Source organism: Pseudochaenichthys georgianus, chromosome 4 (assembly GCF_902827115.2).
Source record: "Pseudochaenichthys georgianus chromosome 4, fPseGeo1.2, whole genome shotgun sequence".
NCBI lineage: Eukaryota > Metazoa > Chordata > Actinopteri > Perciformes > Channichthyidae > Pseudochaenichthys > Pseudochaenichthys georgianus.
In genome coordinates this window covers 21,341,302-21,356,514 of record NC_047506.1, presented here as the reverse complement: position 1 = coordinate 21,356,514, position 15,213 = coordinate 21,341,302, and the positions used below count along the sequence as shown (strand labels likewise).

Here is a 15,213-nt window from a genome sequence, read left to right as displayed (position 1 = left end):
AGGAGAGTCCTCTCCTGTCAGACTGAGAGGCTCAGTGAAGTAAAGGACTCTGAGTGTTTAGATAGTTAACTTTAGTCTAAGTTATCTCAGTGGGTCTCAAACAATTATTTCCAAGGCACACATTTATATGATCAGTATAGTTATACTAGATGGACACATGCATTTCCTAACATTCGGTCTATATGCTGTAAAATGTATTATCTCTTCAATTTTCACACGGCATCTATTGCACGTCTGTCCATCCTGGGAGAGGGATCCCTCCTCTGTTGCTCTCCCTGAGGTTTCTCCCATTGTTTCCCCTTAAACTGTGGGTTTTCTCTGGAAGTTTTTCCTTGTACGATGTGAGGGTCAAAGGTTAGAGGGTGTCGTTTTTCTCATACTGATATTCTGAACAATCTGTGCTGTTGTATTTGCTGTAAAGTGTCTCTACTGTAGGCTATTTTTATTATATGTACAGCACTTTGGCTCGACCAAAAATAGTTTATAAATGTGCTATATAAATAAAACTTGATTTGATTTGATACAAAAATAAGAGAATAAATGAGAAAAACAGGTATGAAATACAGTAAAAAAAAGAATAAAGTTTAAAAGGGGAGTGATTTGTAAAATATCCATAAAGAAAAAGTAAATCTGTTTACAGTTCTGTTTCATATGGGTGTTGAGAGATGTATCCATAGATCTCTTCATGTTGCTCTCAAAGTGCACCAGATTGATGCTTTTAACTTCAATATTTAACCACAAACAAATCTTCCCGGGGGAGCATGCCCCCGGACCCCCCTAAGTGAGGTCCACACACCACCTATAAAAATAGCACTTTACCCCTGCTTACAGCTATATGCCATGAGCTGATTATCGAACCTTCATTGTAACAGTCGCGGGTACACTGTGTATTTGCGTGGGGAGTGTTGCAGTAGAAAATTCCACTGTATCGACCGGTACATTAATGGGAAACCCTAAATGTTGGAGCACCCTCTATTAAACGTCAAGCTACCCCACAGCACCCCCAAAAGAAATCTCTGGCGCCACCACTGAGCCTTGTTATGGAAATCTAGGACCCAACACTGTGGAGAGTACAAGTCAAAGTGATCAAAACAAATAAATGGTGAATCAGACAGAGCTTGTCTTTCTGGTTATTTATTTGAAGCTTCAAATACATGATACAATAATAAAATAGACACAGGTCTAACAGAGTATAGAATAGTCTGCTAGAGTGTGCGCAGTACAATGTGATAGCAGAGCTTATATAGAAAAAGAGTGGGAAAGTTATAAATGTTGTGTTCACACGGTCCCATTGTTATTAGACATCTTCTGGCCTTGAGCTGTAGATAGCATAACGGTTCTCAGAGTAGGGAAGTTCTTGTGTGACTGTGTGTGAGTCTCCCAGTAGCCAAAGCAGCTCTGTGGCCTTGAAGCGCCTGGGAATAAACCCAAAGGAGAGTAGAAAGGAAGAAGAAAGCACATCTCAGGAAATGAGATGCATTTGGTTTAAGTATATAAGGATATAATAAAAAATTCCACTACAGCCTGCAACCCTGTTTTGAAGAAATGTGCAGTGCAACACAGGCTCATTGCAGCCACTAATGCTGTGATAAGACACACTTTTTTGCCAAATATCAGCATTTTCTTTCTTTTAATTTTTTTGCACAGATTGCAAAGTGGCAAAGTATTATAATTTATTGTTCTAGCAAAGGGATTCCACAATTGTATTTATTTGTTTTGACCACACAGACTTATGGAGCATTGTTTTATTATCACTGTTCTAGCAAAGTGATTTTTAAAAAATGTTGAAAGGAATGCTCACGTTCATATTGGTGTATTTTAATAAATGTTAACTTGGCCCATTACATGACTATTTGTGTTGGTGGGGGGCCCGACTTTTTTTTTTTCAAAGGGGGGGGCCTGACAGAAAATGTTTGAGAACCACTGCCCTATAGTAACTTAATTATATTCCAAAATTAAACATAGACCTGCGTTTTCAACCTCTCACACCCAAGGGTCAGGCTGACCTTCAACAGGTTCAGATAACAACATACACAAGCTCCTCTAGCATCTCTGTCATTCTGGAAGCTTATAAACTGTAAACCTAGAGGCTGTCAATATCTGCTGCAATTCACGTTAAAGTATTGATTACCAAGGTATCACATCTAGCGAGAACAGAATATTGATTGGCTCCCAGGTCAAATAGATTCTTCCTACCTAGATGCACGGAGGACCTTCTCGACACAAACATAATTATAGACTTACTTTTCAAATCAGGAAAACCACCGGGTGTAACAATGACATTAATGATGGCCCTTTTCTTTTTCAGTATGGTAGCGAGCCACGGCTGTGAGTCATTACATGTAACACCACACTTGGCAGGACCTTACTAGAATGATATCATTATAATTTTATGCCATGCAGTTTGGCTCTCTATGATAAGGGTGGTCAGCCGGTCGGTGATCAAACTATTGGATGTATTGCCATGATATTTTGTAAGAAAACATTGGAATCTCATCAGGAACAATTTGACTGATGATATTCTACTGAATTTACCTCCGGTGTTATCACAAGGTCCAGGCTTCAGGTTTAAACATTGGTTCACAGGCAACTACCTGCAAAACTAATGCCATTCCACATAAACATCAGCTGTGCTTTGTGTTAAGTGCAAATGAACAAACTAAAATGTTTAACATTACAGCCTGCTAAACATCACCATGTAATGTTTCCTTTTAATGTAAGCAGGTTAGAAGCTGATTTTAATATGTATCTAAGATTACAGCCTCACAGAGCTTGGCTTTAGACTGGTGTACTTACACCTGCGTGCGACAGACCGTTATATAACAGAATTATATTTTTGTACCTGAGATAATAACTCAAACTGGTGTTGTTTTTTAAAGCCCAACAACATGTTTTAAGATATCTAAAATCTTCATGAATCCATAAATGATATGTGTTTTTTCTTAATAATGAACAAGAATCACTTAAGAAATTAACAAAGAAAACGTTTAAATTGTTGATAGGTCAAATGTAACGAGCCAAGCCAGAACCAGATGACGCATTAAGCCCATTAGCCCATTAGATTATAATCATTGTGCCTAAGATTATACTTGTTTGTTTGGAAAGAGCAAACACAAACTGCAGGTCATAGTACACAGAGAAAATGTAACAACCCAGTCCTCATACAAAGATGTTAGGAGGGGCAGATAAAATACAAATAAAAAGGTCATGCCATAGGGTCATATTAAAAAAGGAAAATGTTTTCAAAGCAATCCTTGCTCTTGTCTTGTTTTCCATCTTTAAGCGCTTTGTTTACTATCTAATGGACTATACAGCAACATTAAAATGTGAAAAAGCCAGTGCTTAATATTTGATGTGAACGATCTGTGTCCACCCAATCTGTATCTGCTTTATTTCACTCACCAGTGTGTTTTGCACAGAAAACCAATCCCAGTTCTACTCCTCAATAAACTCATCAGTTTGAGCTCCTGCTTCTCTTTAACATGAAGACATGAGCAGACTGCTTGGCATGTTAATTACTCTCAATTATCTCGCTCATCTCTTCATCTCTGTCAGCTCAGGCTTTCTGAGGATAATAGTCTTTCACAGCCTGTGAGGGAGAGTAGGGAAAACACAACCATTTGTGTATTCACTGATTAAATAATTGAATAATAAGATATTCACATTGGTTTGGAGGGAGAGAGAGAAGGGAGAAGAGAGAAGAGAGAGAGAGAGAAATATATTTGCGAATTGCATATGAACCTATGATATGAACTCAGGGCCGGCCCGTAGCACTGGCGTAATAGATGTTCGCCTAGGGCGCCAGATCTGGGGAGGCGCTGCGCTGGCAGTTCTGGGAGGGGAAAAAACATGTTTGACCGTTGGGGCTCATCCTAATTTGCGGCCTCATAATTAAGTAAATGTAACACCCTTTTCACCCCGGTTAAACGTTTCATTTGCCCTGTACGATGGGCGCTGTAAGTGATGAAAATGGGGGATGTTGGCTTATCTGGTGCCCGCAGCTCACAGCCAAAGTGCGAGTGAGCGAGGGAGAGAGGGAGGGTGCACCGGTACCGGCGCTGTTGTTATTAGAATCTGGTGCTAGCTGCTTTAACGGAGATAAAGAAGATGTTTCTACAATAATGTGGAGGGAGAGTCCTCTCCAGTCAGACTGAGAGGCTGATAACTACAGCTCAGTGAGGTAAGGACTCTGAGTGTTTAGATAGTTAACTTTAGTCTAAGTTCAAACGGTTTGGTCACAATTTATGTAAACACATATTTCCAAGACACTCCTTTATAATTATTGGGATAAAAAGGTTTGAAATCATTCCAATGTATACTATAGGACAGTAACCAAAAATATCCTTTAAAACTGAAATATGAATGAATAACATAAATAAAACAAGTTACATTAATTTGTTATTGGCTATGGTAGGTTATTGGTTATGTTCACATACTTATTTGATTACATCCACTTTTCTAAGATGACAACAGAGACTTTCGACCCAAAACCAGCAGCTAATCGCAGACTCAACCAGAGAGAAAGTAGTAGGCCTACATCATCAGCTACCATGTCTGACAGAGAGGAAGACAGTGAGGAGAACAGTCAGGAGGGTAGTGATGACAGCTTGTAGGATTACTGGTCATGCTAATGTTGTCTTGTGTTCACCTCTGCATGTGTGTTCTGTGTTCACCTCACGTGTGTTCAGTGCCGTGTGTCTGGCAAATAAAGTCAAGACCCCCTCAAAAGTTACGGTTTATTTTCATTTTAAGGATGAGCACCAAGCAACATCTCCAGGTGCTCCTTTGAGAACCAGGGCAAAAAATGTATGTGCACCCCTGATTATAAGGGTTAGAAAGCAGCGTTGAGGAAACACAAAAAAGCAGGCATCTCACAGCTGCAGCCTTTTAAATGGGTCATGACACATTTCCTAGAATACTTTTAGAAAGTCTTTATTTGTTTCCACTTTTTGGTCATTGAATGGATGAGGGGTATAGTGGAGTTGAGCATGGCCTGCTTCAGTAAGCCAAATCTTGTCAAGTTTCTCCCAAAATATATAAATATATAATTTATAGAACATGAATGGAACATGAATGCATACGGAGCATATGAGAGAGCTGCAGTCCGCGGGGATCGGCCTCCTGTCCTCACAACTCTTATTAATCCCGGTACCGGACAATTGTTATTTGTTCCTACTCGGAACCGAGTTCTGCTTCCCAGCCCTGCCACTGTGCTACACTTCCCGCCCCGCCCCCGTCTAACTGTACAGAAAGCGGCGAGATGCATTTCCTTAGGAATCGACAAGCAGAACCGAAACTAAAATGTCTAAACGAACAATGGCGGACACGGACAATTTGCGAATGAGTTCTGCCTTTTGTAAACTGAATGTATCAATAATTTGTCAATAAATCGGGGCGAAAAACGTCACTTGTCCGCCGGACAAGTCAATTGAAAGATCTACTTGTCCGATATTGTAAATAACACGTCCCGGACGGTGGGACGTGTACTTTTTCGCACACTGAAGCATAGAGCAGACTGTGTTTCATCTTGAAGTGAACTCGATAGCAAGTGTATAGGCTGGTCGACTAGGACTACAGTCAACTGGGCTGTTTTTGGAGAGAAAGGGTAGAGAAAAAAAAAAAGTCTATGTTCTCCTGGTCAGGGGTTCATAGCGCCACTAACTAGTGGTGTCGCAAGAGGATAAGCTAGTTATTGCTTTTGGACGGTCTTCAGGCACGATCTTAGCACTTGTACAAGGGTGGACGCGCGAGTAGGTGCTCCATTTCTATAATTCCCTACCCCCTCTGAAAACCTCCTAATTCGGACTAAATTGAGCTGGATGAGCTTTGCTGTCACGCTGGGGTTTATTTGGAGTTCATGTTTTGTTTGTCTGATTGTTTGTAACTGCACCGTTGTGACGAAAAGGGAGCTGAGCCAGAAGGCAAAGCTCTCTGTCTACCGGGCCATTTTCGTTCCTACCCTCACCTATGGTCATGAAGGATGGGTCATGACCGAAAGAACGAGATTGCGGATACAAGCGGCCGAGATGGGTTTTCTCCGCAGGGTGGCTGGTGTCTCCCATAGGGATAAGGTGAGAAGTTCGGTCATCAGGGAGGGACTCAGAGTTGAGCCGCTCCTCCTTCGCATCGAAAGGAGCCAGTTGAGGTGGTTCGGGCACCTAGTTAGGATGCCACCTGGGTGCCTCCCTAGGGAGGTGTTCCAGGCACGTCCAGCTGGGACCAAGGGGTAGACCTAGGACCAGGTGGAGGGATTATATCTCTTCGCTGGCCTGGGAGCGCCTTGGGATCCCCCAGTCAGAGCTGGTTGATGTCGCCAGGGAAAAGAAAGTTTGGGGCTCTCTGCTGGAACTGCTACCCCCGCGACCCGACCACGGATAAGCGGGAGAAGATGGATGGATGGATGTTGCAATCTCTTTAAAATAAGTAATTACAGTTAAAAAAATAGATGTTTTCCAAGGGCCTCTTTTACAGGCCCACACTTTGAATCATAACATTTCCAAGTCCAACAGAGATCAGTATCACTTTGTGTTGCAAGCCAAATCCAGGGGTTCTACTCGAGCCCAATTTTAAATACCATAAAGAAAAGTATTGAACCCAGCTCGAGCTAAATGTCAAATGTATTTAATTAATGTGCAAGTGTTTTGATTTATTTAAAATGTTCCAGTCTAGCTTCCTTCGAGTTTAGTGTAAATAACATATTGGTTCTCATAACATTCTCACTGCTGTGCTGCCCCACGTTTTAAACCTTGGGCAGACAAGCACACACACACACACACACACACACACCCACACCCACCCACACACACACACTTTGGATGAGTTTTCACTTTATCCAAATTGTAAATTGTTGCCTTCTTTAAAGTTATTAGTAATTGAAGATTGATTATTAAATTAAATGTGGTACATAACATAGAATAAATAAAATAACTTTGACTTGATCATTTTGTTCACAACATTAGACCTTGTCCTCTAATCTCTACTAGAATAAGATAAGTGTGCATGTTTGGATGTTTTGAAACACTCCTGTAATGTACCTAATCTTGTTATCCTTTTCATTACAGAGCTGGGGAAATGGTGTATTGCTTAGATTCTGATCCGTGCAAGTCCAATTTTGACTGACTTTAGTTCTAATGTTAATGTTAATTTGATTTCAACCCATAAGTGTAGTGGAAACTTCTGTCCACAAACAACAAAGAAGGAAGTGTCCCAGTGCATCCACAACAAAGACCATCTGTGACCTAGTATTGACCGGTCACAGAATGGGAACAATAACATTATTGGCTGAAGCAGCCTGTGTCCTTAAAGGACAGGAACAATAACATTATTGGCTGAAGCAGCCTGTGTCCTTAAAGGACAGGAACAATAGACGTCAAGGTTGGTCCTGTATGTCACATCTAGGAGTCTGAGATAATTATTTCCCTAACAATAAGTAATTATTTAGATTAACTCAACATCTCACATGATGGATTAGTACTCCACATTTTGTTCCCCACTCATTTATTGTGCAATTAGGCCAATGGTAAAGAGAGACATTGATGACCTTGTGTCCCTTTTGTTGGTACGTGGTTCCATTTTGTCTATGGCCTTGGACGGCTTCACTAACAGTCACCCAGTTCTACCCTGCTACCGTCCGGCTGAGTGCAGTCACAGAGATGCTATGGCTGCTCTACATGAAATGACATTAATGGTCTGGTCCGAGAATGGACACCATTCCCTGCTCCCAGAGACAATGCTCCTCAAACTGAACATTACAGCCGTTGATACTGTCTCACGTGGGCCACTCCCCCCACCAAGCCATTAACTGAAAGCTTGACATCTGCTTTGAACACCTGGAAGCCTCCCGGTCACACCAGCACCAAACCCTTGGGTCAGTCAGATGGGACTAACGGCTTAACTTAGGGCATTTGGTTCAGAAATATGACTCTCGTTACCGCAGAGTGGGTTGTTTTTAAGGCTATTCATACTGCTATGCAGAGGATGCCTGTAAGTTGGGCTGTTAAAAGCCCCTACTATTTTTGAAATAGGCCTAATGTCAGGGGCCTCTTAGTTCTACATGTATTCACATTATATGGACAATGTTTCCACCTGGTAAAACTAAAGGCTGCACGGTACTCAGGCTACAAATACGACCATTCTGTTCTGCTCTAACGATTCAATTGATAGATTCTACATCAAAAAAATGTACTTTTATTGTTTCCAATGATAACGTAATTTTAAGTGGAGGAATGCAAACCTGTTTTCAAATGTAAGGTTTTGAATGTGTTTGACATTTCTCAGTAGTGACACCATCAGACACCCAATATAATTTATGCTATGCCTTCAGTGATAACACAGATGTTAAGGGGGATGAAGCTTTTCCTCCCAAATCAGATATGCTTTGTTTTTCAACAAAGGTATACATTTCCTGCATAATATATGTTTCTCACAATTGTTTGTTTTTTTGCAAGCTGCACACAGGTGATACTGAGTCTTCTCGAGTAATAGATTATAAACTACACCATGCTTAAATAGACTCCTAAGTTATTATTTCATATGTGACATATGTAAGAAAAGGGAGGGAAGAGTCAATTATATTGAGTAATTTATTTTATAATGGAACATTTATTACTCAAACCTGTTTTATGGAAGAGAAAAAATATATATTTCTGATAAACTAATATTTTATCAAATGGTGAATTAATATAACATTTAGAATCATTGATAAGGGGTGATATCCACAGGGACTAGCTCACTTTTAAATTACAATAACATTTCTCTACTTTGGACTGATGAGTATATGATTCTTGCATGTTAAATGACTAACACAAACCTTACATTTATGCATGTGCATGTGTCGGGAAGGCTCCCAAATAATTCTGGGGGGCCTATCCTATTTTTGTAATTAAAATGATAATGTGCTTATCCATTACTTTGAGGTGTCTGCACTCAGGAAAACATCCCTATCAAGTGTTAACCCAATAACTAGGACAGCTCTGAATGCCAAGGGTCAGAGAGAGAGGGTCACACTCTCCGGCTGCAGAGGGCACCCCCAGCCACGGGCAAGGAGGCACGAGGTCGATCGAGATGAGAGGATTCTAATCTTCAACTATCTGAGGAGATGGGATGCTTCTTCACCATTCTGCTCGGCGGGCTCAGGCAGACAACCCTGCGGGACGAGCGAGGACTTCAGAGGCTTCATACAAGATGTCTTCCTAACCTCTCCCATCACGGGGGGAGACCTGGATGCGCCACTTGGAATACGCAGTTTTGTCTGGCACTACTCTCAAGCAGCAGAAGGAATGCAGGCGGATGAGCCTCCGTTTCACTGGGGAGATCAACTACAGTGCTCACTGATGAGCCACACAAAAGCAGAGCAATTGGGGGGTTTAAATATGGCGCTCTGATGACGAAGAGTTTGAGCCAATCAGCACCTCAGTGCTAATCTACAGTATCAGGATGCCTTTACACACCAGACACTCGTTGTCATAAAGAAAGGAGGAGAACGAGTCAGAAAGACTGAAGGACACGTTCTTCCAGCTCCCGTACACAGATGAACTTTGAATTGATTTTATATCTTGAATGTTTACAGATGTACAATTAATGACTGTCTTTATATTTCCAATGACCAGACATGTGTTGAATAGTGGTGATTAATATATTTTTGCCAGATCAGATTACACTTCCGCACTAAACAAAAGTAATGAATTAATATGTTCAGATTATAAAGTATTGAATAATAAGATATTTCTACTATTATCACAGATAATGTTAATATCCTTAATCGTCCAGCAATCAGGCTTAACAACACTACTCTTTAATGTATTATCCATGCACAGAAAGACCTACAATGATGTTTCAAGTACTGGATTAATTTCAGTTTTGGCCCAAAACAAATATTTATAATATTTCATATAACAATTATGTAGCATATTTGATCCTCAAATTAGAGAAGTATAATTTAAAGAAATTGATATTATACATTCAACATTAGATAAACACAGAAGAATCCTTTCCAAGTACCATAAGTAGATGCTCAGGTAAGTATGGCTAATAGAAATAATTGATAGACTTAATTTGGTACAGATCAGTGGTAGCATTCACAAATGTAATAATTCAAGTTTTAAGAACGTTTAATCCTTCCTTTCCAGGTTTTTACAAAAGTCTTTGAATATTTGCCTAACTTTTCCTTTTCAGATTTTGAACAATGTACTTGACTGAAATGAATGTATTGATTTGACTAAGTGACTTACTCTTGACTAAAGCGTATTTAAGTAGTTTTAAGTAATCCTGAAATTGAGGACACTGCAATTTTGCAGATTACAGATTGATCAAATCACCATTGTGAATTATATACTCTAACTGTGAATTTTCAGCTGGATCTCTTACGATCCTAAGTTTTAAAATGCTTTTGACTAGTTATTGCCTTGAAGTGCTTAAAGCGGCAAGCTGGTTTTGATTTTATAGTTTGATGAATGAAATTAACTAATGATAAATGATCAAATATATTAGTTTAAAACAAGTATTTTTGCTATTTATGCATCTGTGTTTTATGTGTGTTCATTATTGTGCCTTTGAAGAAAGATGATCAAACACTGATGAGAGATGATTTTTCCTATTATGATTGGCTGTCTCAATCATTGTGATTGAATGTGTCAATCTTATTCTACTTTGTGATGTAATTAATGTACTGTAAGGTGAGACCACACTCAAATCTGGAGACGCCTATTGATTTAAGTATTGACTAATGTTTTTAGGTTATCATAAATGATAAAAAGAGAGGACTGTTAGGGAAATTATTGACCTAGACTCCTTGATATGACGTACAGGACCAACCCTGACGTTTGTTTATCTCCTTTAAGGACATAGGCTGCTTGAGCCATAATGTTATTGTTCCCATGCTGTGACCGGTCAACACTAGGTCACAGATGGTCTGTTGTTGTGGGTGCACTGGGACACTTCCTTCTTTGTTGTTTGTGGACTCCAAGGTATGACATCTTCGAGGCCATAAGTGACGGATGCAAGTGACTCAGTGTGCCCAACTGGTTAAACTATCTTATCTAAATATGTTGATTACTCTCTGTGAAACCAGTTAAATGGGCTAACGAGAGAGAGGTTCTCCAGAATTGACGTGGCAACCACCCGTGCAGTCAGACCGTGACTGCTGTGACTTGTGATGTGAATTCTCCAGCCGTAACTCCAAATAAACCTCCAGTGTTTGACATCAAAGCTCCTGCTCTACGGTGTCTCCTTCCTGAGTCGGTGACTCCCACTGCATTGCTACACAGAAGTTTCCCTTATAATCAGTATGCGTCAACAGCTTACACATTCATCACAATGTATGCAGAAGACATTTACTTACATCATGCACACAGGAGAAGAAACTCTCCAGGGGCCTATAGTACATAAGTATAAACGGTAACTAACATTAACGCTTCAAGCTTAAGAAATACAGCAGATGTACGCCAGCATCCGGCATATCAGAGTTATGAAACAGGCAGATTTGTGTACACGTAAAAAGGTCCTATATCTTCACCCTGAAACTCCCAAATACAGGGGGAATTGGTTGTTGGCATGCCCCATGTTTGCCTGTTTTCATCCGATTTTTCAAACAACCCTTTGATTGAGGGATATTTAACATATGCATCTTCTCTAGGGGATCTGCAAAAACAAAGAAAAAGCCAGGAGAAATATAGTGATAGCGTCACTCTAGAAAAAACTAAATTGGCTCTAACTACTCCTAATTTACCTAAAAGAACAAATCAATCAAATAGCACACAGTATAATCTTCAAGGACCTAAGCAAATGACCTGTGTTTAATTGTATCCGCTACGAGAGCAGAATTGAGCCTGGCCGGAACCACCATCGAGTTGCATGTTAAAATAATCCATATTGCAATTAAAATGACAGGATGACAGATTGGCTGAGTGATAGGCAGGGGCTGGGTGGGGGCAGCACAGACAGAAAACAGCGATGTGAAACATGGTTTTTAATTTGCACAGAGATGACTATCTCATGTACAAAAGTATTGGTGTTAGCCCCCGGGGCACTGGGCAGTCCAAACACAGTTCCTCCTTTATTTTATTTTAAAATAATAGTCAAAAGAGAAATAGGCCATCTGGTTGCAAAAGCAACACCTACAGTAAATAGTTCACAAGGTTTCGGTAGTTTCACTGATCCCTTGAGTCACATAAGCACTCAACAATTGTTCAGATATTGATCAGTCCAGTTGCCTTTCTCAGACTTAAATCTACAAAAAGGGATCTTAAGGTGTAGTTTGACTTTGGGAGGTTAACTGACTGCTGCTGTCAGTCTGTCTACAGTGTAAAGCGTGATTCATGACAGGAATAGGTCAGCTAGTTCCAGTAGGAACTGGATTGTTGTGCCCAGACGCTTACCTCTGGGGTTACTGTGTGCACTGACTTACTCTTGGTGAAATCATGCTGGAGTTATTCCTGCTGTGGCTCTCTCAAGATCTAAACAATAAAACTACAGAAAAGTGATCGGACAGGCCCATTCTTTTTAAAATAATCAATACATGAATAAAACATGTCAGGAAGAGGCACCAGCAGGTTTTCACCAGTGCATAAAAGGCTGCTTTCTTTTAGATATACAGTAGGATAACTGCAGAATACCAATGATGTGTTGCGAGTATACCATGTGTCCACTAACTGTGTGTATGTACAGTACTCGATTCGTAGCAGGCTAATTTGTTGGCATGCACGTCGAGTGCTAAATTACTGAATGTACCATTACTGTAATGAATATCCAAAAGGTTTAATGTGCATGCATATCCCAGTGGGTAACCGGCATAAACACTACACACATGTTTAATGCAATCACAGTTCCCGCATCATGTGTCGACTCAATTATATTCTCAAAGTGGGTCACTGCAACCAATTTCCGCCCCTTAAATTCAATATTTGTAAATAGTAAAAGTCCATCTTGACAGTATAAGAGCTGTAATTGTTCATGTTCTGCAGGACTATAATATGGATGCCTCCTTACTAAGAGCCCTGTTCAGGATAAATTGGTTGCTACATTTAAACATGAAGTATAGGCTTAAGTCGAGAAAGAGACAGAAATGACATAAACAGAGAGAGCTGCCGGTCTGGAAAAAGGAAACATGATAGCCAAGCAGCAGAGTGATTTGTTTTGTTGTTCACAGTTTCTTTCACAAAACAGGATAACCCACTGGTTTGGATCTGTCACCAATGGGAGTCCCCACACTGTCTTACAGACCTGTGAGAAATTCCAATTGTACCAAATCTGCATTTCAGTTAATGATGATTTTTTTTTATAGGATGACAAAAGGACTGTTTCAGCATACACAGGCAGATCTGTGTACAAAGTCTGCCATTAGATCTGGAACTGTCACTGTCAGTCAGGACCGAAAAAGACAGAAAGCTGCTGTTCTCTGCACAATTAGAAATCAATAAAAGAAGGAATGTACTCGGATTAATCAGTTAATTAATTACACTGTTCAAAGGTTGAAAATAGACAACAAGAAAATATATGTTGGTGTCTGATAGATGCACACTCTTTATCAGACACTATGCACTTCAAGGCAGGTCAACACATGACTATCAGCCAGCATCCACATTGCCAGGGGGTTTCCCCCTGGGACTAATGAGCACTTTCCTGCAATGTATTCAGGCAGTTGTGGATGGCATTTAGAACAATAGGAAACTGCTGATGGATATATGACCCAAACATGTCAAAGCAATGGCTCTGCTGATTAGCAGGTGTACTGTTATTTCCTATTGAGCCCAGCATAAGTATATTCTGTAACAACACAATTTAAACTAAACGATTGTGTTATATAATTTACCCAGAAAAAAACACAATAATCTTAAAATGAACTGCATTATTCATGGTTATGGTCATGTGAAGGGTTCACACTGTTGATAGGATACTGATATACTTATCAATAAAATAAAATAAAAAAGGAAAGCCTGGGGTTAAAGGCTAGGGGGTAAGGGTGAACTTAACATGACAGGAGATAAACAAAGCCAACATTATCCACTTCTCCAAAATCCTATTTTAATTCCCTTTCTTCACTACTACAGTTAGAATTAAAACACTAGATCGTATGGCAAACATAATATCTCAGATCTATTTTCGACAACCTAAAGAGAAAAGCTTTCTGGGTTACCTTCTCCACAGCTCATCCACACGTGCAGACAAAGGGAATCCCGATGCCACCTGCGCGTTGTTTTTGGCCGGAATAGAGCAGCTGTCACAACATCCAACAAATATTTTATTCCGTGTCAGCGTGTTTTCCTGCCATCCTCTGTTGGAGTGTGATTACTCCACAACTGCCCCAAACAAGCAGGGTAATCCTGAGTCGGATGTTGTTATTCACATAATGTTGCCCTGTCCACTTTTCTCAGAGATTAAGACAACCAAAGCTCGCGCGCTGATTAAACTGCAGTTGTAATCCGTTTCACCATGCACTTCCTTCCAGTATCGAGGTACTTGTGTTCAGGCAGGTTGAAAGACTTCGCGTTTCAAACGCATCTCAAACTCGGTGATCTTCCTTCCTCCCTCCCAGCAGACGAGCAGTGTGGACCAATGGCAAGGCAGAAGGAGAGAGAGAGAGAGAGAGAGAGAGAGAGAGAGAGAGAGAGAGAGAGAGAGAGAGAGAGAGAGAGAGAGAGAGAGAGAGAGAGAGAGAGAGAGAGAGAGAGAGAGGCGCGCGCAGCGCTTCCCTCAGTCTGCTGTGGGACCAGCAAGAAGTCTGAACTGTAATTATTTGAACTGCTATCAGCACACCAAAGACTCCATGAAACCATGAAGACCAATGTTATGGTTTTAATGTGTGTGTTGTACATTGTCTTTGCGTTTGGTTTGTGAAGCACTTTGAGTATGACAACAAGTGCTATATAAATAAAGTTTGATATGATTTGATCACTAATTACAGGCAAAGATGGTTTGGACTGTACATTTTAGATATATTGACATTCCTATCCTTATTTTAATAACAACAAAGCATGATTTTATAATCTGATATTAATATACTCATTCAGCTAAATAAAGTTATAAATTGAGCAATGCCATGATTTTAATGAACAAACAGCCATATTTGCACCCTCGACTATCTGGATTTGTTTTCATAAATCCTTCCTAGATATTACATTAATGTTGTGGTGAAAAATAGGTAGAAAGACTTTGAAATAATGAATTTGAAGTGATCTGGAGCTTGTGCAAAATCACTACATCTACTGTTACTTCATT

The 15,213-nt window shown here is 40.1% G+C and overlaps 1 protein-coding gene across 2 annotated transcripts in view; it reads right to left on the bottom strand.

Annotated features, from left to right (window-relative positions):
• The window catches only part of pde4ba (phosphodiesterase 4B, cAMP-specific a), a 220,364-nt gene extending 205,881 nt beyond the window's left edge, over positions 1 to 14,483 (bottom strand). Inside the window, exon 1 of one of the 2 annotated variants that reach the window (XM_071202916.1) lies at positions 14,132 to 14,483. The gene's annotated coding sequence lies outside the window, so the exon portion shown is untranslated. The remainder of the gene's footprint in view (positions 1 to 14,131) is intronic. The other variant, XM_034081364.2, reaches the window with a different exon arrangement.
• Positions 14,484 to 15,213: the final 730 nt, after the last annotated feature.